Source organism: Pseudophryne corroboree, chromosome 4 (assembly GCF_028390025.1).
Source record: "Pseudophryne corroboree isolate aPseCor3 chromosome 4, aPseCor3.hap2, whole genome shotgun sequence".
NCBI lineage: Eukaryota > Metazoa > Chordata > Amphibia > Anura > Myobatrachidae > Pseudophryne > Pseudophryne corroboree.
The window spans coordinates 137,416,281-137,439,707 of NC_086447.1; the positions used below are offsets into that span (position 1 = coordinate 137,416,281).

The 23,427-nt window shown below is 48.9% G+C and overlaps 1 long non-coding RNA gene across 2 annotated transcripts in view; it reads right to left on the reverse strand.

The window, feature by feature from the left end:
* The window catches only part of LOC134911173 (uncharacterized), a 41,952-nt gene extending 18,874 nt beyond the window's left edge, over positions 1-23,078 (reverse strand). The window contains exon 1 of one of the 2 annotated variants that reach the window (XR_010176381.1): positions 22,595-23,078. This is a non-coding gene — a long non-coding RNA (uncharacterized LOC134911173). The remainder of the gene's footprint in view (positions 1-22,594) is intronic. The other variant, XR_010176382.1, reaches the window with a different exon arrangement.
* Positions 23,079-23,427: the final 349 nt, after the last annotated feature.

The following is a 23,427-nucleotide window of genomic DNA, read 5'->3' on the forward strand; positions in this document are numbered from 1 at the left end:
AGTGGGCTTACGACTTCCCCTCTGGGATGACCATCGACTCCCAGCAGCAACAACAGCAGCGCCAGCAGCAGTAGGCGTTACACGCAAGGATGCATCGGAGGAATCCCAGGCAGGAGAGGACTCGTCAGAATTGCCAGTGACATGGCCTGCAGGACTATTGGCATTCCTGGGGAAGGAGGAAATTGACACTGAGGGAGTTGGTGGGGTGGTTTGCGTGAGCTTGGTTACAAGAGGAAGGGATTTACTGGTCAGTGGACTGCTTCCGCTGTCACCCAAAGTTTTTGAACTTGTCACTGACTTATTATGAATGCGCTGCAGGTGACGTATAAGGGAGGATGTTCCGAGGTGGTTAACGTCCTTACCCCTACTTATTACAGCTTGACAAAGTTAACACACGGCTTGACACCTGTTGTCCGCATTTCTGTTGAAATAGTTCCACACCGAAGAGCTGATTTTTTTGGTATTTTCACCAGGCATGTCAACGGCCATATTCCTCCCACGGACAACAGGTGTCTCCCCGGGTGCCTGACTTAAACAAACCACCTCACCATCAGAATCCTCCTGGTCAGTTTCCTCCCCAGCGCCAGCAACACCCATATCCTCCTCATCCTGGTGTACTTCAACACTGACATCTTCAATCTGACTATCAGGAACTGGACTGCGGGTGCTCCTTCCAGCACTTGCAGGGGGCGTGCAAATGGTGGAAGGCGCATGCTCTTCACGTCCAGTGTTGGGCAGGTCAGGCATCGCAACCGACACAATTGGACTCTCCTTGTGGATTTGGGATTTCGAAGAACGCACAGTTCTTTGCGGTGCTACTGCTTTTGCCAGCTTGAGTCTTTTCATTTTTCTAGCGAGAGGCTGAGTGCCTCCATCCTCATGTGAAGCTGAACCACTAGCCATGAACATAGGCCAGGGCCTCAGCCGTTCCTTGCCACTCCGTGTGGTAAATGGCATATTGGCAAGTTTACGCTTCTCCTCCGACAATTTTATTTTAGGTTTTGGAGTCCTTTTTTTACTGATATTTGGTGTTTTGGATTTGACATGCTCTGTACTATGACATTGGGCATCGGCCTTGGCAGACGACGTTGCTGGCATTTCATCGTCTCGGCCATGACTAGTGGCAGCAGCTTCAGCACGAGGTGGAAGTGGATCTTGATCTTTCCCTAATTTTGGAACCTCAACATTTTTGTTCTCCATATTTTAATAGGCACAACTAAAAGGCACCTCAGGTAAACAATGGAGATGGATGGATACTAGTATACAATTATGGACGGACTGCCGAGTGCCGACACAGAGGTAGCTACAGCCGTGAACTACCGTACTGTACTGTGTCTGCTGCTAATATAGACTGGTTGATAAAGAGATGTAGTAGTATGTATGTATAAAGAAGAAAGAAAAAAAAACCACGGGTAAGTGGTATACAATTATGGACGGACTGCCGAGTGCCGACACAGAGGTAGCTACAGCCGTGAACTACCGTACTGTACTGTGTCTGCTGCTAATATAGACTGGTTGATAAAGAGATGTAGTAGTATGTATGTATAAAGAAGAAAGAAAAAAAAAACACGGGTAGGTGGTATACAATTATGGACGGACTGCCGAGTGCCGACACAGAGGTAGCTACAGCCGTGAACTACCGTACTGTACTGTGTCTGCTGCTAATATAGACTGGTTGATAAAGAGATGTAGTAGTATGTATGTATAAAGAAGAAAGAAAAAAAAACCTCGGGTAGGTGGTATACAATTATGGACGGACTGCCGAGTGCCGACACAGAGGTAGCTACAGCCGTGGACTACCGTACTGTACTGTGTCTGCTGCTAATATAGACTGGTTGATAAAGAGATGTAGTAGTATGTATGTATAAAGAAGAAAGAAAAAAAAACCACAGGTAGGTGGTATACAATTATGGACGGACTGCCGAGTGCCGACACAGAGGTAGCTACAGCCGTGAACTACCGTACTGTGTCTGCTGCTAATATAGACTGGTTGATAAAGAGATGTAGTAGTATGTATGTATAAAGAAGAAAGAAAAAAAAACCACGGGTAAGTGGTATACAATTATGGACGGACTGCCGAGTGCCGACACAGAGGTAGCTACAGCCGTGAACTACCGTACTGTACTGTGTCTGCTGCTAATATAGACTGGTTGATAAAGAGATGTAGTAGTATGTATGTATAAAGAAGAAAGAAAAAAAAACCACGGGTAGGTGGTATACAATTATGGACGGACTGCCGAGTGCCGACACAGAGGTAGCTACAGCCGTGAACTACCGTACTGTGTCTGCTGCTAATATAGACTGGTTGATAAAGAGATGTAGTAGTATGTATGTATAAAGAAGAAAGAAAAAAAAACCACGGGTAGGTGGTATACAATTATGGATGGACTGCCGAGTGCCGACACAGAGGTAGCTACAGCCGTGAACTACCATACTGTACTGTGTCTGCTGCTAATATAGACTGGTTGATAAAGAGATGTAGTAGTATGTATGTATAAAGAAGAAAGAAAAAAAAACCACGGGTAGGTGGTATACAATTATGGACGGACTGCCGAGTGCCGACACAGAGGTAGCTACAGCCGTGAACTACCGTACTGTGTCTGCTGCTAATATAGACTGGTTGATAAAGAGATGTAGTAGTATGTATGTATAAAGAAGAAAGAAAAAAAAACCTCGGGTAGGTGGTATACAATTATGGACGGACTGCCGAGTGCCGACACAGAGGTAGCTACAGCCGTTAACTACCGTACTGTGTCTGCTGCGACTGGATGATAAATAATGATATAAAAAAAATATATATATCACTACTGCAGCCGGACAGGTATATATTATATAATGACGGACCTGCTGGACACTGTCTGTCAGCAGAATGAGTTTTTTATAGAATAAAAAAAAAAACACCACACAAGTGAAGTCACACGACGAGTGTTTAACTTTTTCAGGCAATCACACAATATAGTATACTACTAACTATACTGGTGGTCAGTGTGGTCAGGTCACTGGTCAGTCACACTGGCAGTGGCACTCCTGCAGCAAAAGTGTGCACTGTTTAATTTTAATATAATATGTACTCCTGGCTCCTGCTATAACCTATAACTATTAACTGGCACTGCAGTGCTCCCCAGTCTCCCCCACAATTATAAGCTGTGTGAGCTGAGCACAGTCAGATATATATATATACATAGATGATGCAGCACACTGGGCTGAGCAGTGCACACAGATATGGTATGTGACTGAGTCACTGTGTGTATCGTTTTTTTCAGGCAGAGAACGGATATATTAAATAAAACTGCACTGTCTGGTGGTCACTGTGGTCAGTCACTAGTAAACTCTGCACTCTCTACACTTCTACAGTACTCCTAAGCTCCAGTAAATCAGGTCAATCTCTCTCTCTCTTCTAATCTAAATGGAGAGGACGCCAGCCACGTCCTCTCCCTATCAATCTCAATGCACGTGTGAAAATGGCGGCGACGCGCGGCTCCTTATATAGAATCCGAGTCTCGCGAGAATCCGACAGCGTCATGATGACGTTCGGGCGCGCTCGGGTTAACCGAGCAAGGCGGGAAGATCCGAGTCGCTCGGACCCGTAAAAAAAAACATGAAGTTTGTGCGGGTTCGGATTCAGAGAAACCGAACCCGCTCATCTCTAATAATCACTCGGACAACTGAATTGCGATTTAAAAGGTCACAGCCAAATTTATTGATCGAATTAGAATTGGTACTCTATAAGTGGGTGGCGAGAAAGCAGTGCGTGCCCCCGGCTACAGCCTCATCATTAAGTTTCTCCTAAATTAAACAATGGGGCGGAACCGAAGTCCCGCCCTTGCGCACCTTAGCTGAGCGGTACCACTTCCCCCATTGGCATAGCACCGGTCCACCCTTAAGATGACGACCGCGTCGGCCCTTGTGGCCACGACAAACTCGCCGAGTATCTGGGGGAAGTGCCGGCCAACCGATGTTGCGCTACTACAGACTGCCGAGGAGCACTGCTTGCCGCGCCTGCTGGACCTCTTTTGTCAGGTGATAATTAAAGTCCGAAATGGCCTGACGGTGCCTCCACCGGAAATAAAACGTAATTCCAAAATTCCAGTTAACCAACCTTTGCACGGTGATAATTAAACTCCGAAATGGCCTGACGGTGCCTCCACCGAAAATAAAAAATAATTCCTAAATACCAGTTAACCAACTTTTGCACTGCTTACGTGCCAACTGCCATACCACATGGGCGGGAGGGTGGGTGCCTTCTTAGATCCTTGTTCAGCATGAAAGAGGAAGCCTGCCTGCCCTTCCTGATCTTTTGTACCTCCTAGGTAACTCTCCTCCCCTTTTTCCTACAGGATGCTGCTATGCTATCTCCCTGCTCTACACTCCCCTTCCCCCTCCCCTCCCCCCTTCTCCCATTCCCAGCCCCAGGCTTCCTTCCTTAAAAAAACAGGACGCTTATTTATTCTCAGGCCTATTTGGCCCTCGAATTCTTTAAGCCGTCCATTGATTTTATTAATACACTCGCCCCTCACCCCCTACCACCTTTTTCCCCCAATAATCACTCGGACAACTGAATTGCGATTTAAAAGGTCACAGCCAAATTTATTGATCGAATTAGAATTGGTACTCTATAAGTGGGTGGCGAGAAAGCAGTGCGTGCCCCCGGCTACAGCCTCATCACTAAGTTTCTCCTAAATTAAACAATGGGGCGGAACCGAAGTCCCGCCCTTGCGCACCTTAGCTGAGCGGTACCACTTCCCCCATTGGCATAGCACCGGTCCACCCTTAAGATGACGACCGTGTCGGCCCTTGAGGCCACGACAAGCTCGCCGAGTATCTGGGGGAAGTGCCGGCCAACCGATGTTGCGCTACTACAGACTGCCGAGGAGCACTGCTTGCCGCCATAGCCTGGTTCCTAGAACCCAGGCCCACCACCCGCTGCGACCACCAGCCACCTACTGACGCTTTTTGTGATGTCCTCCAAAAGTATCGCTAAACCCACTTCTGCCAGATGCACTCCATCTTGCCTAAACATACCTTCCTCCCTGAACTTTAATGTCGGGTGCCTGGCGATTGTATCACCTTCCCCGACAAGAGCCGGGCTACGGCCTTGTTCACCTTTCTTCTGACCCTCTCTAAGGCCGGACCCCCCTGCGCCCGTGGGACTATATCTGCCCCTGTGATCCCTGTCCTAGGCCACCGCTCTTTTATCCCCTGTATATCCGCTTGGATTGCTATAAGTAGCCCGCTCCCTTTGCCTTTCCCTAGTTCGTTGCCCCCTAGGCGTATGACCACCCTATCTGGTACCCCTTTTGCCTGCTCACTCCATAGTAATGGTTCCCGTAGCCCATTCCATCTCAAACCCCTGACGCCCATCCATTCTACCTTTGCCCCCCCCACCCCTGCGCTATACTCCCTACTGGTTTGTGCCTACTGGCCCAGTAAATATATGAGTGGCCGACCTTCCACACCCGCAAGGCCTACGCTGCCCTCCTGGAAATCAAAATTCCACATCATTGTAGCTATTCCCTTAGCCAGTCATCTCTGTAAAGCAATGCAAACCTATAGTGCGAACTTTCATGCGACCCATATGAAGGTGAAAACCACAAAACCTCTTTTTTGTTTGAGGGCAAAATTGGAAAGTCCTTCATTCCCCCAACTTGGCGGGCAGCTTAAGGCCTTGGGTTTCAAGAAAGTCGCCATGAAAAAACTGTGGATGCAAGTTTTTACGCACATATACAATACAAGCGTGTCCTTTGCAGGAATCGAACCCTAGCTCACGGGCATGGTAACCATCGGTGATACCACTATGCCCAGAGAGCTTTCGCCTTAATCCCGTTTTTCAGCTCGCAATGAACCTTGCGCGCCCTTACTTCCCTGGGCCTAACTTCTTTATCGTGCTTGCTGATAACCCTTGAGCAGCTGCTCATGTTGCTGCCCCTATTCTAAAAGAATGGGTCCCATATTGTGCGTTAGTTAACTGCAAAGCGCTAAGCCCATTCTTTAATACCCTTTGGAACTGGGATTTTGTCAGAGAAGATTTGCTGCAGTGCACTAGCCATTGCCTTTGTGGGCGCCATTGCCCGTATACCTGCTTGCTAGCGACCCTGCACACAGGGTTTCATCTTCCTGCCTGACCATTGTTCCCCAGCGCCCTCGCCCCAACTGATCTGTTTATTTATTTTATTTTTATTTATTTTTTTTAAATGTGAGGGAAAGCGAGGCGGAAGAGCCCTGTCTCGTACTCGTCTGTCCCCATACGCCTGACCACCCCTATTAGATCATTAAACATGGGGCAGCTAATGTGTACGTGCGTCACCTGGTGGTACTTGCTCTCTTGCCCAACCCTTTAGTGCCTTCGGCGACCAAAAATTGACTTTGTAGGGTCTCCTGCCCCCCCCCCCCCCTCCCAGCTTTGAGAAGTATGCTATCCTGCTAATGCTGCGGACCTGGCGGTTTCAGAGCAACCCTTACTATAACCTTGCCACACATACTGAAGCAACTCTTCTCGCACTTTCTTACCAGCTCCTCCCTTGCCTACCCGGACTGCCTGCCACTCGCCCATGGTGGTATGTCCCCTCACGCTAGCCTCGCTAGCCGGCTTGATAAATCAGCCAGATATAATCGGGAAACTGTAATCCTTCCCCTCTGGCTTTGCGCGCGAGCGCCCTAAATCTATCCCAGTGAACCTTGAAAGCACGTGATTGGTCTCGTTCTCTACCCCAGTTACGTGGCGCGCTGCGAAGTCAATATTCTTTTGTAAGCAGCGCAGCACTAGGTGCCTTAGTAGCTTAAGCGCCTGTGGCGCTTCCGCTTTTTGGTTGCTTATTGCCTGGACTGCCCCCGTGTTATTGCGCCAGAACACTATGCTTTATGGCCATCTTATCCTCCCCTACCTCTACTGTTAATGCTATTGGGGACCGCCCTAGCAGTATATATATAATTTTTTATTATTTTTTATTTTTTTATTTTACCCGGCTACGCACCATGCCTCTGGCCATGGCTGCCCGCACCATTCGCCCTTGAAGTAGGCCCTAAAGCCAATTTCTCCGGAGGTGTCGTTGTGCAAATGCAACCCTGCGCTATGACTGACTTGGGCAGCCACATTCGGGCCCTATTGAAACCCCCTGGAAATTCCCACCATACTCGCGTGTCCTGCCTCAGCCCGCTTGATACGCGTATCAGGCCGCACACTTTTATGATACCTCTGTTTGCTCTCCATAACCTGCGACGGGAAACCTTCCCGATTGGAATGACCCTGCATGCCTGATTCCCCAATTCCAATAGCGATTGCATTTGCTTAAGCGTGACTTTTTTCGCCTCTGTGCATTCCCGCAACCTGCCCCCCCCCTTTTTGGCTGACTGCCGATAAAGTCTTAGCTCCGTGTCGATTTCTACGCCCTGGAACGCCAGCCTCGCGGTGGGCCCCTCGCTCTGTTCAACCGCTATCGAGACCGCTAGGTCCCGCAACAGAGTCTGTGTCAAGAATGACAGCTCCTTGCACACCTGGCTGCTCTTGGGGCCCACCAGCAGGAAGTCGTCCAGCTAATGGGCGACCCCTTTTTCGCTTCTGCACGATTCTAGGAACGAACTGAGTCGCTCGAAGTATGCGCAGGAAATTAAGCAACCCAGGCACATGTACCTAACGGAATCCGGGTGGAGTGGTAGCAGGCGAAATGCGAACTTGATATCCACTTTCGCTAGCAATGCCCTCCGCCTCCCCACCCCCCAATGCCCTGCACCGCTGCCAATGCCTGCTCAAACGATTGGTATGCCATACTGCAAACACATTTGCCGACCCCCCTTCTGGGACAGATAAACTTCCCTGGCTCCTTCTTAAGTACCACTCCTAGTGGGGAGAATTGCAAGCATTGGCAGGGTGAGTTGCGTTACAGCGCATGCATGTGTAAGCTATTCCTCTGTTGCACGGTGCAAAATTAAAGGCAAAGCACCTCCCCTCCAACTTCTACGTCTTTTATCAAAAGCGAATCACCATCAACCCTTCCTGCTTCTTCGAAAACTTATCATCATACTGCCTCCACACCCAGCCCCCGCCATGATGTACATGCTTTGTACCATCTGCATGTAGCAGAGGATGTTTAAGGCTTCACTCGGCCTGGATTCTATATAACATGCTGCCAAAACTTACCTACCCTCCGCCCATTGCGCGTAATCTATCTGCGCATCTTCTGCCGCTGGGCCCCATGCCTTAGCCGTGTCTAGGCTGCACTTCGCGGTCACCCTTTTTCCTTTCATCTTTGGTATGCTTCTTGCTACTCTGCTTGCGCTTACAATATTTCCTGAACTGCCGTCGCCTTTCGGCGGAACTAGATGAGTCGCTAGAGTCGGTATATAAGGCGCTACTGCTTGAGGATGATTTTTGCTCACCTGTTCCTGAAGCCGAGGGTGCCTGGCTGACCTTCTCTGCTGCTTCCCTCTGTCCCTCATAGTGCGGCGCGCGCGCCGCGACTTGATCTGACGATGCCTCCTCCGCTGGTTGGTTCCCTTCTTCGCTGACTGGAACCTGTAAGCTTTGCAGAGGGAATATGTAAAGTATCCGCTGTTTGCGCCTGTGGTGAGGAGCCCGCAGAGGGAGGGCACGAGTTCCGCGGTTTTGTTCGCGGTCTCCTGGCCCTAAGCCTCCGCCGACCACTGCTTGACCTTGGTGTGGTTGCTGCCCGAGCCCTGAGAGGGTGGGCGGTACGCTGGCTGGGGGGGGGGGGGTGTTGGGCTGGGCTGGCTGCCAATCGCGTACGGGTGTTGGTTAGCACCAGCGTGGGATTGTGGGTATGTTGGCTGCTGGTACCGGGGGTGGGGGTGGGGTGGGCAGCAGGGAGCCAGCAGCTGGGGGGAGGTGCTGCCCTGCCTGCCACCAGTGGGGGGGGGGTTTGCACTGCCCGGCTGCTGCCTCCACTCCATCTGGGTTGTTGTTGGGTATGGTGGCTGTGCAATGCAGCCTGTGCTGCCTGCGTGGGGGGGGGGGAGGGGGAAGGCTGCTGCGGGGGAAAGGGCTGGCATAATTGCGGCGTGCTAGGCGGCGTGGGGAGCGGGTACACGAGCTCCGGCGGGGGGGGCAGACCCGCCGGAGCCAGGGTAGGTGCCTGCCATTGGCCGGCGCTGAGCGTAGCGCGATCGCACGGCACCGGGAAGGGGGGAGGTGCCGCCCCCTGCTTTGTTGCCCGACGCCGTGCGTGATGCGGTCACTCGGCACCAGAAGGGGGGGGGGCGTGACAGCATGGGGGCCGGCTACCGGTGCGCCGGACGTAGCCTCTGGGCCGCCTCATGATAGCCGAGATTGTGGGTGGGGGCACCTGTCCTCCCCGCCGTACGCGGCCCGCGTGGAGGTCCCGTGAGGCACATGGCTGCCTCGCGGACGGGGGCAGCCGGGGTGGATGTGGCCTGTAACCAGGCGGGGGGAACACTCCCGCCGGAGCCGGAGGAGGCGCTCGCTGCGGCCCGCCGCAGCGAGTGACGCGGTCGTCTCGCTCCATCCCGGTGCACAATAGCCATGACTGCCGGGGGGAAAACCGAGGCCCGGGCCACCCGCTGCCACCGCCGCATTCAGCCCGTGGGGGTTGTTGGTAAGGCGTGCGGGCATACTGCAGGCGGGCGTGGAAGGGGGGACAAAGGCCTGGATAAAGTGCGTGGGGGGGGGGCATGCCTCATTGGCCTGGGCATGCTGCAGCAGGGTCACCGTTGGAGTGTGTACCCCGTGCCCTTGGATGTGGAGCTGGCCAGCGACAGAGGATCAGGGGTGAGAGAGAGAGGTACCCTGGGCCCTGGGGTACAAGGCTGCTGCGCGTGTGTGTGAGGAGAGGTGGAGGGAGGAGTTGAAGTAAAAAAGATACTTATTCCTTCCTTGGATTCCTGGGTGCCTTCTTAGATCCTTGTTCAGCATGAAAGAGGAAGCCTGCCTGCCCTTCCTGACCTTTTGTACCTCCTAGGTAACTCTCCTCCCCTTTTTCCTACAGGATGCTGCTATGCTATCTCCCTGCTCTACACTCCCCTTCCCCCTCCCCTCCCCCCTTCTCCCATTCCCAGCCCCAGGCTTCCTTCCTTAAAAAACCAGGACGCTTATTTATTCTCAGGCCTATTTGGCCCTCGAATTCTTATATTGGAGTTCTACTGTATACCAATCAGATTCTACTTCTAATTTATCTAGCACCTTCTAGAAGATAATACCTGGAATCTGATCTTAAATAGAACTCTCATCTTAGTAAATTGACCCCTTAGAATCTAATTGGTTAGTATTGTATCTCTCTCCAAGCTTGGATAAATATACCCCCTTGTCACTGCAAGCCTCCCATACTCAGGACCTGATTCAGAGATAGACGCAGATCGCTGCATATGCAGCCAGATATGCATCCATCTCCTCACATGCTGGGGACCGCCCAACACAGGGCAGGGTCACCCAGCACATGTAGCGCCACCTCACAACGCATCCGCAATTAAATTGCGGATGCATAAAACTAAGGTTAACTCCTGGCAGTCAAGCGGCCCGCCGCCATTATTTTAATTGGAGTGGCTGCATGTATTGGAGTGGCTGCAGCTGCCCTAAAAATGCACCCGGAATGTTCCCGTTCAGGCCAGAATGTCCCCGTTTGGTCCGCCGCACCCCCCCCCCAATGTTTTGTTGCCGCCCCTCGAACGCCTGCTGCTGTCAATCACACTGAGGCCGCATCCTTCCCGGATGTGGCCACAATGTGTAAGGTCACACATGCACACTGCGGCCAGTGGGCGTGCACAGACCACCCGAATGTAGCCACTGCGTTCAGATGCACAGCTGTGTTCGGGTGTGAATGACCCCCCCCCCCCCCCCCCTCAACCCCATAAGACACAAATCTGCCTTGTGCAGAACCTCTAGAATGTAAGCAGAACAGAGAATAGAATAGAGAAGAAGAGGATCAGGAGGGGGCGGGGGGTGAAGAATGAGTTGATCCAGCTGGGTCCATTATTAATAATAATAATAATAATAATAACATGGGGAAGAGGGGACCCCTGTGCAAACGCCTTTTACTAGGTGATACTACAGCTACTACCCAGTAAGTACATTTTTTTGCAAACCTTAAAAAGTCTGTATCTTTTCCAACTCTTGCATACTGTATACTTAATATTGAAATCATATTTACATGAATTGACCTTTTAAATGTATTTAACTTATTATGTATAATGCAATGCAAAAAGAAGGAACAATCTAAGCAAAATATATCCTATGACTTTCCACATCTACAGTATACTGTATGTTGGAAATAAAATATGAGCTCACAAAGAGCACAACAATTTAGATATAAAGCATGGTAAGCAGCATTAAGCTACATTGTATCTGCAGGCTACAAGAATAAGGTATAGTGGTATTTAAACAAAAAAATATGTGCTTTATTAATCATATTTGCCCAAGCTATCATAAAAATTCATCTCTGATTTTGTTTAAATTCATTTTGTTGAGTAAGGTAAAGTTGGATTAACCTCAGGGTCCAACTACAACTATAGATTCTTTGTTTCAAACTGGAGAGTGGCCAGATAACATTATAAGCTTTTTATTAATGAAAGTAAAACACAGTATTTGAAGTAGACAGATGCACGTTGCTCTAAGCCCATTACCCAGCACTCAGTGCAGTTTAAATAGTTTGCAAATGACCTCAGTATAAGTTTCAAATGTAAATTAACAGTTACCCCCCAGTAAAAGGCTATTAGGATTTACAGCACTTGGTGTAAGACAGACATAGGCAATCTTACAGTATACACTGTATGTAACACACATGATGGTAAAATTGTTGTAACTGTATAGAAGCTGGTCACATTGTGATCTCGGATACCAGGACATAAATGCTACAGAAGTGGCCAGTGTCCTCCTGTATCTATGCAGAATTACACTGGGACTCTTTGTGGCCCTGGGAAAGGTGACTCTGCCAGTACCCACTTCAAATGATGCAGTCAGACCCAGGGCAGTTTCTTGGGGAAGGCGAGCAGTGCAACCGCACTGGGCGCCCGCCGCGGCACTAACTGTGGCTCCCTGCTACCCCCTCCTATTTCTCCCCGAGTAACCCGCTCGGGGGGCGGAGTTTCATGGAATGACCCAGTTGCGTCGTTACGTCACGACGCAACCCCGTCACTCCGCGAAACTTTCCCCCCTCCCCCCAAGCGGAGTACAGAGGGGGATCCAAGTTAGGAAGAGGGAAAGGCCTGTGCGAGGAACGACTGGTGAGGCGGGCCGATTAGCGGTAATCGCCTCTGTAAGTATTCTCTCTCTCAATGTGTAAAATGGGGACACCTGCCGTAATGTGTGAAATGGGGACTCTTGCCTGCCGTAGTGTGGGGATTTAATGTATCAAGGGCATTGCGGTGTGTGGCATAATATGGTGCAGGGGGTATTACTGTGTGGGGCTTAATATGGTAGAATTTTTTTTTCCTGTGGTGGTCGTGATCTGTTGGAGCAGGGTCAAAAACTGGATTGTGAGGTAGTCTTTTCAGACGAGGCCACACCCATTTAGATTAGGCCACACCCACTTGCCGGGTGCGCGCGCACGTTTTTTTTTTAATCTAGGTGTGTGTGGGGGGGGGGCACATTTTTTTTATGTCATGGGGGGGCGCATTTTTTAATCTCGCACTGGGAGCCAAATTGGCTAGAAACAGTCCTGGTCAGACCCAGCCATTCATCAGTATGGTAAGACAGTCTGACAGTGAATCACACAATTAATAAATTGCACTTTTCATGCTACCATACTGTCTGTGTGTTAAATAGACCCATTAGTCTCATCTCTATTGCCAGATAAAGGGGGAGTTGTATCGAACATCTAAAGAAGAAAAGTGGAGGTTACCCATAGCAACCTATCATCTTCTAGCTATCATTTTATAGAATATCTCAATAAATGATTACTGCTGACAGTTGTTCTTTGTTTCCTTCATGTGGAGCTGGTACCACTAGGACATGGGCACCACCATCTTGCCTGAAAGCTGCTGACTGCTGTTTTACTAATGCTAGACAGTCAAGGCTCCCTATATAAGTCTCTTCCTGGCCACTACTCATTGCCAGAACAACATCTGCCTGCTAAGTTCCTGTCTGCAGTATCCAGAGTTTGGCTCCACAGATCAGTGTGCTCCATTGACTGCTGTGTTTCCACCAGCCCTGCTAAATGCTATCACAGTCTCCAATGTTTTAATGTAAAGCTTCAAGCACCAGTCAGCTCTGTTCAGAGGCATCATTATGGGGGTGTGGACAACACCCGGGTGTCACCTTCACAGCGGGTGACAGCAAAAATGCCAGCTCCTCTGCAGTGACATTATCTGCAGCACCTAGCTCCTGTCAATACAGATGATCCAGCAGTGCAGGCAGGTACAGCCCAGAATATCATGCTGCTTCCCACAAGGCCATGCCCCTTTTCACATAAGTGGGGGCTATCTTTTACACACCCGGTGTCACCGATCCCAGTGATGCTTCTTGGCCTGCTGAGCACTAATCACAGTCTTCTGTGTTAAGTTGTTTCTTTAAGCAACAGAGTCCTGCTGAGTGTTATTCACAGTCACTTGTGTATTTCTGGTTTAATGTAAGTGCTGTCCAGTCCTGCTGAGTGCTACCACAGACTCCACTATATACCTGAGTACTTCATGCTAGTCATTATTATTAAGCACTACTTACAGTCTCCAGTGTGTTCCTGTTGTGCTTCAAGTACCAGCTAATGTTATGACCATCTCTCAGTCTCCTGTGTGTTCCAGTAGTGCCCCAAGGATCTGTGGCACCCCATCAGGGCTGCCACAGATGTGCTATGGGCTTTTGTTCCCTTTTACTCCCTACAAAATGCAGCCTGGCTGAACTCTCTCTATTTGCTGCAGGGAAAGGGTTAATGACATATTCCATGCTGCATCTGTCACAGAGACTCTGCTGACTCACGGGGTCACATGGTAGGGAGCCAGCATGCGCAGAATCAGTTAACTGCCAGGTTCAAAATAAAGAGACTGTTGGAGTGCTGGTCTCAAATGTTGTTAAGTGCTTCAAGATATGGTCTAACTTTTGTCGTTCTTCCTGTGGCCAGGAGATAACTTCTCGCAAGGCAGAACCCTTGAGCTGACCAATAAGGATCTCTACCTGTTGCTGTTCAGTAAGCTGGTACAGGCAGAACATCGACTTCTGTTTAAATTCTGTGAGGTTGTTTCCATCCGGCCTCGAACATCTCCGGTATATGTCGGAAGCCACGGTGCTCCAAAATAATAAGGTAAAGTGATCAGATTTACAGTAACTGTGCCATCATTGGGGATCCACTCTGGTCACTGCTAGACGGATCTACTAAAGTTTGTTGTTCCCTCGACATCTTTCTCTGCGATGTATGTATTCCTCCTTACTTTGGACTGTGTATCCTGTTCTTGTGACGCCAAATGTAATACCCAGGTTGGTGTAAGGTGAGTATGTAGGTAACCTGATGTGATTATGTTTTCTTTTACATAGTAGTTGTAATCTCTGTCATAGGCACAGGATCCTTAGGTCTTCTTCAGAGAGGTAGGAGAATGATTCCAATCAAAAAGTTATTTAAAGGATTGTCTCAACAGAGAAATTGTTTATTGAAGGTGTACTTTTTAGGAGACTTGCGATAAGTTGATAAAGTCATGCTTCCTACAATTGCATTCAATTAACAGTTTATTTTTAAAATGAATTCCACAATAAAAACAGTAAACCTATTTTTATTACACTGGAACTTGGTGTCCTGTAATGTTCTTCCATTGGAACAACCAAAAGTTACCTGGATCAGAATTACTGAGTGACCACAGACATGCAAGCAATTTAACAAAACCCCATTGCTGTTACCACTAACTTTGTATGAACAGAATTATACAATGGTACTTTGTAAATGTATCTGTATGCAATGTTAATCAAAGCTTACCTAGGATAGTCAAAAGACTTATTCTACATAAATGCATGCAAAGATATAGGCACCCAACAATACAATTATTACTAATATATTTCTCTATTCTGGATCCAATATAATACCCTAAGTTCAGTGCAGCAGATTCTGTACATATTGGGGGTAATTCAGAGTTGGTCGCAGACCCAAATTTGTTAGCAGTTAAGCAAAACCATGTGCACTGCAGGGGGGGGTGGCAGATATAACATGTGCAGTGAGAGTTAGATTTAGGTGGGTTGTGTTCAAACTATAATCAAAATTGCAGTATAAAAAACAGGATTTTAATACCTACCGGTAAACCCTTTTCTCCTAGTCCGTAGAGGATGCTGGAGTCCACTTCAGTACCATGGAGTATAGACGGTTCCGCAGGAGCCATGGGCACTTTAAGACTTTTCATGGGTGTGAACTGGCTCCTCCCTCTATGCCCCTCCTCTAGACCTCAGTATAGGAACTGTGCCCAGGGAGACGGACATTTCGAGGAAAGGATTTACTTTTAAATTAATGGTGAGATTCATACCAGCTCACACCTCAACCATGCTGCACAACATGGCATTCAACACAACACATGCCAACGGGCATGAACAATCTTTGCAGCAACATGCTGAAAATAACCGTAACACAACACTTGTGTAACTACAAACTAATCACTGCAGGTAAAGTACACACTGGGTCGGGCGCCCAGCATCCTCTACGGACTAGGAGAAAAGGATTTACCGGTAGGTATTAAAATCCTGTTTTCTCATACGTCCTAGAGGATGCTGGGGTCCACTTCAGTAACATGGGGTTATACCAAAGCTCCAGTACGGGCGGGAGAGTGCGGATGACCCTGCAGCACCGATTGACCAAACTTGAGGTCCTCATCGGCCAAGGTGTCAAACTCGTAAAACTTTGCAAACGTGTTTGCCCCTGACCAAGTAGCTGCTCGACAAAGTTGTAATGCCGAGACCCCCCGGGCAGCCGCCCAGGATGAGCCAACCTTTCTAGTAGAATGGGCATTTACCGACTTCGGTATCGGCAATCCTACCGTGGAATGAGCGTGCTGAATCGTCCCTCTGATCCAGCGCACAATGGTCTGCTTAGAAGCAGGACACCCAATCTTGTTGGGAGCATACAGGATAAACAGAGCCTCAGTTTTTCGTATCCTAGCTGTTCTTGTGGTATAAATTTTCAAAGCTCTAACCACATCAAGAGACTTTGACGCAGAGAAGGTGTCAGTAGCCACTGGCACCACAATAGGCTGGTTTATATGGAAAGACGAAACCACCTTCGGAAGAAATTGTTGGTGAGTTCTCAACTCCGCCCTATTTTCAAGGAAGATCAGGTAAGGACTCTTGTGAGACAAGACCCCCAACTCAGACACCCGCTTTGTGGATGCCAAGGCCAAGAGCATCACCACTTTCCAAGTGAGAAACTTCAATTCTATCTCCTGCAGAGGTTCAAACCAATCTAATTGAAGGAACTGCAACACCACATTAAGGTCCCATGGTGCCACCGGAGGCACAAATGGAGGTTGGATCTGCAGCACCCCTTTCACGAACGTCTGAACTTCAGGAAAGGAGGCCAATTGTTTTTGAAAGCAAACTGACAAGGCCAAAATCTGAACCTTGATTAAACCCAATCTTAGTCCCGCATCCACACCTGCCTGCAGAAAATGGAGAAAACTTCCCAACTGAAACTCTTCCGTAGGAGCCTTCTTGGATTCACACCAAGACACATATTTTCTCCAAATATGGTGGTAATGTTTAGATGTTACTCCTTTCCTGGCCTGAACAAGAGTGGGACTGACTTCCTTGGAATCCCCTTTCGGGCTAGCCATGCCGTCAAACGTAGCCGCGGTAAGTCTTGATACACGCATGGCCCCTGCTGCAGCAGGTCCTCGCGAGGAGGAAGAGGCCGAGGATCTTCCATGAGCAACTCCTGAAGATCTGGATGCCAAGCCCTCCTTGGCCAGTCTGGGGCAATGAGGATTGCTCGAACACTTGTTCATATTATTTTGAGAACTTTTGGTATTAGTGGAAGAGGAGGGAAGACATATACCAACCGAAACACCCACTGGGTCACCAGTGCATCCACTGCTACTGCTTGAGGGTCTCTCGACCTGGAACAATATCTCTGAAGCTTCTTGTTGAGACGAGATGCCATCATGTCTACTTGAGGAACTCCCCAAAGACTTATCACCTCTGCAAAGACTTCTTGGTGAAGGCCCCACTCTCCTGGATGGAGATCGTGTCTGCTGAGGAAGTCTGCTTCCCAGTTGTCCACTCCTGGAATGAAAATTGCCGACAGAGCTCTTGCATGTCTTTCTGCCCAGAGGAGGATCTTTGTCACCTCTGCCATTGCCGCTCTGCTTTTCGTTCCGCCCTGACTGTTTATGTACGCGACTGCTGTTACATTGTCCGACTGGATCTGCACTGGCTGATCTTGTAGAAGATGCACCGCTTGTAGAAGCCCGTTGTAAATGGCTCTCAACACCAGAACGTTTATGTGAAGACAGGATTCCTGACTTGACCATTTTCCTCGGAAACTTTTTCCCTGTGTAACTGCTCCCCAGCCTCGGAGACTTGCATCCATGGTTACTAGGACCCAGTCCTGAATCCCTCTAATAGGTGAGAACTGTGCAGCCACCACAGGAGCGAAATCCTGGCTTTGGAGGACAGGATTATCCTCTGGTGCATGTGTAGGTGGGATCCGGACCACTTGTCCAACAGATCCCACATGGAATCTGCCAAACTGTATGGCCTCGTAGGCCGCTATCATCTTTCCCAACAACCGAATGCATTGATGTATCGACACTCTCGTCGGTTTCAATACTTGTTTGACCATTTTCTGGATCTCCAGAGCTTTTTCTACTGGAAGAAATACCCTCTGAACTTCTGTGTCCAGTATCATCCCCAGAAAAGACAATCTTGTCGTCGGTTCCAACTGCGACTTTGGAAAATTCTAAATCCAACCGTGTTGTTGGAGCACTGACAGGGAGAGTGCAATGTTCTGCACCAACTGTTCCTTGGATCTCGCTTTTATCAGGAGATTGTCCTGGTAAGGAATTATATTGACTCCTTGTTGTCGAAGGAGGACCATCATCTCTGCCATCACCTTGGTGAACACCCTCGCTGCCATGGAGAGTCTGAACGGCAATGTCTGGAACTGGTAATGGCAATCCTGTATTGCGAACCTCAGATAAGCCTGATGTGGAGGATAAATGGGAACATGTAAGTAGGCATCTTTTATGTCTACCGACACCATGACATCACCTTCCTCCAAACTGGAAATCACTGCCCTCAGAGATTCCATCTTGAACTTGAACCTTTTCAGGTAGAGATTCAGAGATTTCAGGTTTAGAATTAGTCTGACCGAGCCGTCCGGCTTCGGAACTACGAAGATGCTTGAATAAAAACCTCCTCCCTCCTGTGACAAGGGTACCAGGACAATGGCTTGATCCTGACATAATTTCTGAATTGCAGCCTTTACTACTTCTCTGTCTGGAAGAGAAGCTGGTAAGGTTGATTTGAAAAATCGTCATGGGGGGACGTCTTGAAACTCCAGCTTGAATCCATGGAACACTATTTGCAAAACCCATGGGTCCAGGCCAGATTGAGCCCAGATCTGACTGAAAAGTTTCAGACGTGCTCCCACCCGAGCAGACTCCCGCAAGGGAGCCCCAGCGTCATGCTGCAGATTTGGCAGAAGCAGGGGTGGACTTCTGCTTCTGCGATCCTGGAGACGCTGCATACTTTTTCCTCTTCCTCTCCCTCTACCTGCAAAGAAGGGGGAACCTATGGCCTTTTCGTATTTGTTGGGCCGAAAGGACTGCATCTGAGAGTGATGTGTCTTTTTAACCGGTGCAGGAGCATAAGGCAAGAATGTCGACTTACCTGCGGTAGCCGCAGAGACCAACGCATCCAGCCCATCTCCAAACAAGGCCTCACCTAAATACGGGAGAGCCTCCATATTTCTTTTGGAATCTGCGTCAGCATTCCACTGGTGAATCCACAACGCCCTTCGAGCCGAGACTGCCATGGTAGCGGCTTTTGAACCTAAAAGCCCAATATCCTTCATGGCTTCTAGCATGTATGCAGCAGCGTCTTTGATATGACCTAACTTTGGGAGAATCTCATCTCTATCTATCGTGTCAATTTCATACGACAAGTTATCTGACCATTTTTCAATAGCACTACTCACCCACGTGCAAGCAATGGTGGGTCTGAGCAGTGTACCATTGGCCACATAAATAGATTTTAATGTAGTCTCCAACTTGCGGTCTGCCGGCTCCTTTAGTGAAGCTGTCCCAGGTGAAGGGAGAATCACCTTTTTTGTTAACTGTGACAGGGCACTGTCTAAAACTGGGGGTGACTCCCATCTTTTCCTGTCCTCTGCCGGGAAAGGATAAGCAACCTGAATCCTTTTGGGAATCTGAAATTTCTTTTCAGGGTTTGCCCAAATTCCCTCAAAGAGAGTATTTAGCTCGTGAGAAGGAGGGAAAGTTACATTAATTTTCTATTCTTTATAAAAATAAGCCTTCTCCTGAGGTAAAGGAGGGGCTTCCGTAACTTCCAAAATCTCCCTTATAGCAACAATCATGTATTGAATGCTTTTTGCCAATTTAGGATCTATTTCCCTGGAATCACTAGTGTCAACACAGGAATCAGAGTCCGTGTCGGTATCAGTTTGTACTATTTGTGCAAATGGTCTTTTATGTGACCCAGAGGGGTCCCCTGCGGATGAAAAAGCAGAACCACTAAAAATCACATCTTCCACTGATTTTCTCCAGTTTTCTGCATGAGACTCAGACTTATCTAATCTTTTACTGATATGATTCACACTATCACGTAATTCTTTCACCCATTCAGGCTCGTGGTGTGCCGGCAGCGCCACCACATTACAACTCTGTGTCCCTAAAATGGCTCCCTCAGGGGAAGAGCTCCCTGCCTCAGACATGTCACACACGTGCACAACCACACCACAGACACTCCGGGACTTATAGGGGACAGACCCACAGTAGAATCTGTCAGAAGGACACAGATAGGATTCGCCAGTTCACAACCCAGCGCCAGTGATAAATATTCCGTGAAACACAATATGCCCATAGACCTGTAGTGCTTTTATAATGATAATTTCACACTATAGCACCAAATTACACTGTGCCCCCCCCCCCCCCCCCCCCCCTGTTTTACACCCGGATACTTGGTTCAGAACTGGAGGAGGACCAGCGTTCTTCTCTGCAGCCTGGAATGAGAGAAAATGGTGCTGAGCAGTGTGCTGGCTGCCTGAGGAGGAAGCCCCGCCCCCGTAATGGTGCATTTCGCCTCAGATTTTTCAATAGTGATATTTATACTGGTGGGGGTAGGACTGTGCCTCAGCAACTTATGTCCCTGTGTCTGCCAGTTATTAGTAGGTTTCATGCTGCCCAGGGCGCCCCCATCCCCCCCCTGGGCCTGCACCCTGCTGTGCCTGTGTTACCGGGTAGCATGGCGCGCAGCGTTTCTGCCCGCTGCGCGGTACCTTTCAGCCGTCACGATGAAGATCCTTCTTCGTAAACACTCACCTGTCTTCTGACTTCTGGCTCTGTAAGGGGGGTGACGGCGGGCTGTGGGAGTGAGCACATAGCCGCAGCTAGCGTTCAGTACCCTTCAGGAGCTAATGTCCTGTTAGCCAGAAGCAGAGCCAAGGAACTATTCAGGAAGTTGGTTCCTACTTCTGCCCCCTAAGTCCCACGAAGCAGGGAGACTGTTGCCAGCAGTTCTCCCTGAAAATAAAAAACCTAATATAAAGTCTTTCAGAGAAACTCAGTAGAGCTCCCCTGGAGTGCATCCAGTCAGCCTGGGCACATTTTCTAAACTGAGGTCTGGAGGAGGGGCATAGAGGGAGGAGCCAGTTCACACCCATGAAAAGTCTTAAAGTGCCCATGGCTCCTGCGGAACCGTCTATACCCCATGGTACTGAAGTGGACCCTAGCATCCTCTAGGATTTATGAGAAATAAATCAGCCAGTATACCCTGCACAGACTGAATATAACCCACCCAAATCTAACTCTCTCTGCACATGTTATATCTGTACTCCCTGCAGTGCACATGGGCCCTCATTCCGAGTTGATCGGTCGCAAGGCGAATTTAGCAGAGTTACACACGCTAAGCCGCCGCCTACTGGGAGTGTATCTTAGCATCTTAAAATTGCGACCGATGTATTCGCAATATTGCGATCACAAACTACTTAGCAGTTTTAGAGTAGCTCCACACTTACTCTGCCTGTGCGATCAGTTCAGTGCTTGTCGTTCCTGGTTTGACGTCACAAACACACCCAGCGTTCGCCCAACCACTCCCCCGTTTCTCCGGCCACTCCTGCGTTTTTTCCGGAAACGGTAGCGTTTTCAGCCACACGCCCATAAAACGGCCTGTTTCCGCCCAGTAACACCCATTTCCTGTCAATCACATTACGATCGCCGGAGCGATGAAAAAGCCGTGAGTAAAAATACTATCTTCATTGTTAAATTACTTGGCGCAGTCGCAGTGCGAATATTGCGCATGCGTACTAAGCGGATTTTCATTGCGATGCGATGAAAAATACCGAGCGAACGACTCGGAATGAGGGCCATGGTTTTGCCCAACTGCTAACAAATTTGCTGCTGCAATCAACTCTGAATTACCCCCATTATGTGCTGATGTTGACAAAAACTGATTTTCAGCTTAGTGAGCAGGAAGACGAAGCTGCTGGTTATAAATATTTAGTGGATTGTCACCTGACACGGGTTTAATGTGAAGATTTGCTTTTCCTCAGTGACTATGGGGCAGATGTATTAAGCCTGGAGAAGTGATAAAGCAGTGATAGGTGGAAGGTGATAACGTACCAGCCAATCATTACAGTTTTGAAAAATGACAGTTAGTAACCGATTGGCTGGTGCGTTATCACCTTCCACTTATCACCGTTTTATCACTTCTCCAGGCTTAATACATCTGCCCCTGAGTCCTAAATTTCAGAGTTTCTTTACAAGACTCAATTATAACTCCGTAATGGGCTGTATATCCTTGAATTCCTATGTTTCGCTGTCACTTAACCTTTTTAATAGATATATATTGCTACATGCAAAGTTACATACCTCCCAACTTGTATGTGTCATGAAGAGTGTCATCTGCGCGTGCCTGCCCAAAAAGGGTGCGTGGTTTCACGAGAGGGTCCGTGATTGTGAGCCACGCCCCCATTTTTGTCACTGAGAGGGCATGCCCAGCGCTCTGTGAGCTGCTGGCATGTCCCCTCTCCTGTCTCCACTGAATAGATGCTATGTGCATGTGCACAGCGTCTATCCACCGCTGCCCGCAGCGAGTGCAGGAGCCTCCCAACTGCCCCCCACCGTGGGACACTGCGGCCCACGGGTGGGACAGCGGGACTGTCCTCATAAAATGGGACAGTTGGGAGGTATGAAGTTATTGAGCTTCATATGGGTTTCTTGAAAACTGTCTTTCCTGGGGTGGAAGAAGTTATGGTTGTTGACTATCAGACAGACCGATATGCCTGTTCCAGTCTCTGGGCACTTCTTTAAAAATGAAGTAAACAGGGAGCTACAGGCCAAAATCTCCTAGAGGATCATCTATGAAGTCTGGGGGTGTGGCTGAAACCTATCTGTCAAAAAGAGTGCTAGGCTATGTTAGTCTGCTCATAAGTAGCTGTCTCTAGTGCACTGTAATATTTATCAGCCTGTTGTGTGTTGTCATGGTGTAATCTACCTTTCCTGATGCTGACAATGTCTTTTGCATTGATAGAGCCTGCCATGAAAGTGACTCTTTCTCACTGCTGGCTGCTCTCCTCAGTGGGTCTGTCCTCAAAACTACTGTCCACCAGCTGCTTTATAAGGTAATGCAGTCTGCCTCTATGTCTGGGCTGCTGTCACTCACAGGGATTTGCTGCAACGCCCGGCCCTCATAGGACTTAGGGACCAGTTTAGTGGCTGAACTGTCACTGCTTGCCGAGCCTGCAGCCCCTCTCACCATGGCAGCCTCCTCAGCAACACCTCGAGACTTCCATCAGCCGCAGGGCACCCTCACAGGAGGCACCCTGCATCGCAGTTACAGCACTGCTCAGTCAGTCAGCGCTTCCCCGCTGTTACCACAGCGCTGCTCCGCTCCCTTACAGAGCCACTTGAAGACTGTTTTGGCTGTCGTGGAAGCCTTACATCGTTTTCTGCTCACTGCTAGCTGTTGACTTAAGATGGCCGCCCCAGTACTCCAACGGTCTCTTTATTTTGAACCTGACAGTTAACTGATTCTGCGCATGCTGGCTCCCTACCATGTTACCCCCTGAGTCAGCAGTGTCTCTGTGCCAGATGCAGCATGGATTATGTCATTAACCATTTCCCTGCAGCAAGTAGAAAGTGTTCAGCCAGGCTGCATTTTGTAGGGCGTAAAAGTGCACAAAAGTCCATAGCACATCTGTGGCAGCCCTGATGGGGTGCCACAGATCAGCTACTGTACAGGTTGAGTATCCCATATCCAAATATTCCGAAATACGGAATATTCCGAAATACGGACTTTTTTGAGTGAGATTGAGATAGTGAAACCTT